Genomic DNA, 2,964 nt, shown 5'->3' with positions numbered 1-2,964 from the left:
AAATACAAATTTAATGTTTCGACCGATTCCGTCAGAAAATTTAAAAATAAAATTAGTTTTTAATTAATTATTCCGACTGAAACAGTGGCAAATCTTGAATTATTAATTAATTAATTAAAAATTTCAGAAATTGTACATGTGCAACTAATTTAGTTGCAAATCTTAATTAAATATTGTTAGAAATTTTCAATTTGCGACTGAATCAGTCACAAATCTGGTTAATTTCTGGTGAAATTTGCGACTGATTCAGTCGCAAATTTGGGCATTTTTAACCAGAATCATGTTATATTTCTAATTACACCACCTGCCAAAGAAAACAGCCAACCAAACACTTAACAATTAACTAAAAAACTAATATAACAATCCAAAAATCAAATATAACAATCCAAATATCAAACTTGTCTCTAACTTCAACTCTAAAACATTCAAATAGCCTATTCAGAATCAGTCTCCTTCTCAGACTTAGAGTACTCTATTGCAGCTCCTTTCTTGCTTTTCTTTTTTAATAATTTTTGGATCAAAGCCTGAGTTGCTTGAAATTCTTGCGACATTTGATCTATTTTTTGACGCATAGCTTCCATATCTTCTTGAGAAATCGATGCCCTACTGAATAATGATTGGTAGACGAATGGAGGATGGTTGTACTCCAATCCCGTAGACTCGACCTTTATTTATTATTTTTACGAGAAATAAAAGAAAAAAAAGTAAAAGAAGTAAGAAAACAAACAAACAACTTTCAAATTAATACCAAAGAAGACAATTACATAATATTTATACCTTTATTCACGCCACCAGTCGCCTGTGTTCAAATTGTATTCATATCCTCGGGGGCCGACTAAGTTTGTCGCCATGCATCAAGATCAATATAACACTTGTCCTGAAATAAAAATAATACACGTTATATAAATAAAATAAACCAAGAAGGAAAAATAATATAGTATTGGTGTTGGGATCATACAAATGTCTCTGAAGCACGCGGTTCGATCCATCCTTCTCTTGTGTCGTCCTTTTTCTTCTTCTTGTGGGTCTCCGCGCCTCAGCATAAATCACATCTCCCCCGCGTTCTTTTTCCTAAAAATTAAGAAGTAATTAGATAGATATATATATATATATATATATATATATATATATATATATGTGTGTGTGTGTGTGTGTGTGTGTGTGCGCGCGCGTGTGTCTCTGTGTGTGTGTGTGTGTGTGTGTGTATATATGTATGTTCAATTTGCATACTTGTAAAACTAAGAATATTTTATAATGAAATTACCATTCTCAAACGACAGGCTGCAAAACTAATAGAACCTCCAGTATGCAATAATACTTGTGTGGTTTCAATATTAATATGTACATTAAACAATTGTAAGACAAAAAAGACCTAAAAATAAAAATTAATCTAATTTATTTCAAATTAGCATATGATAGCACTTTAATACTTAATTGATTGCATTTTCTTCATTTCGTTTAAATAATAAATAATATAATTAACACTTAACTTGTTTCTTATCTAACATAACTTGAATGTATAAAAATTCTAACTCTTTAAAATATTTTTCAACTCTAACTATTATAACCTAAATTATACGAAGTATTAGAACTTAAGTTGTTTCTTTAGTTGTTTTTTTATATAAACAAGAATATTATATTGCAAAAAATTTTAACAAGTATTTTTAACAAGAATGTATATAAACAAGTATTAAATAAGAATTTATATAAACAACAAAAAATAGCTAATTAATCTAAACACATAAATTTTTAATATCACTATATATATATATATATATATATATAAATAGCTAATAAATATTTAACATCACTATATACATATTATATTGCAAAAATTATTGCTAATTTATCTATACTATATTGCAAATTATATAGCTAATTTGTACATACTATTTTGCTAAATTAATGCAAAACAAACCTGAAAAATAAACCAACGGATCTGCTGCCGAACCACCACCGGAGGAGAGATGAGACGGCGGATTTCTGCACCAAAAACGAGTTAAACAACTTAGGAACAAAACAATTGGGGGAGGGGGGAGGGGGGCTGGACGGGGGAAATGGAGCGGGTGAGGGAGATGGGGAGTGAGAGAGAGGGAAATCATACCTAATATGGTTAGATTAGCGGATAAAATCAACAAATAGAATGGGTGGGGGCAGAAGAGGAGAGGGGGGAGAGGGAAAAAAGTTAAGGAAGAAAGAAGAAAGAAGAAAAAACGGGTTAGGTTGTATTACAAAAAACGATTTGCGACCGAATCGGTCGCAAATTTGAAATTTGAATTTTCAAATTGCGATTGATTCAGTCGCAAATGTTGTTGACCAGTCAGACCTCGTTTTAGTTGCATATTCCGACCAAATCGGTCGCAACCTTTAATTTAACTTTTTTTTAATTTTAATATTTGCGACTGATTCTGTCGCAAACCATAAAAAATATTTTCGAGGTATTTTTCGCATAATTGAGTGACCGAATCAGTCGCAATTATGAGCCAAAAATTAAAAAAAAAATAAACATGTATTTTTAATAAAGTTTCCGACCGATTCAGTCGAAAATTGCGACTGAATTAAATCGATCGGAATTATTCAGTGGCAAATTTATTATTTTTTAGCAGTGGGGCCAATCATGCCCTCAAACCACCGACCGAAGTGCAAAACTCAAAATGACCGGTCAGGTCGTTACAAAATTCCTCATAGATTGAGAGATATAAGCTCCTGAAGTTAGACCAACAAGCCTGCAGATTCGAGGTTCTGCGGCCCAAAGTGTCGAATTGCTCAAACTTATTCAAAACTCGCCTGAACCTCTCAGGACCTCAACCAAACATACACACGGGTCCTAAAACATGATACGAACTCACTCGCATGATTAAAACACCAAAATAACACCTAGAATTTAGAATTGAATGCCAAAACGCTTGGATTTTCAAAAAAATTTCAAGAACTTCAAATTTTTTAACCAAGCGTCTGAATCTT

The 2,964-nt window shown here is 31.8% G+C and overlaps 1 long non-coding RNA gene across 1 annotated transcript; it reads right to left on the bottom strand.

The window, feature by feature from the left end:
- Positions 1-332: 332 nt before the first annotated feature.
- LOC104108312 (uncharacterized) lies at positions 333-2,481 on the bottom strand. The gene is made up of 5 exons (XR_011412284.1): positions 2,105-2,481; positions 1,919-1,983; positions 959-1,071; positions 778-877; positions 333-665 (listed from the first exon to the last, which is right to left on the bottom strand). It is a non-coding gene; the product is annotated as an uncharacterized lncRNA (long non-coding RNA).
- Between the last annotated feature and the right edge of the window lie 483 nt (positions 2,482-2,964).

Source organism: Nicotiana tomentosiformis, chromosome 11 (assembly GCF_000390325.3).
Source record: "Nicotiana tomentosiformis chromosome 11, ASM39032v3, whole genome shotgun sequence".
Taxonomy (NCBI): domain Eukaryota; kingdom Viridiplantae; phylum Streptophyta; class Magnoliopsida; order Solanales; family Solanaceae; genus Nicotiana; species Nicotiana tomentosiformis.
This window is presented reverse-complemented; position numbering and strand designations above follow the sequence as displayed.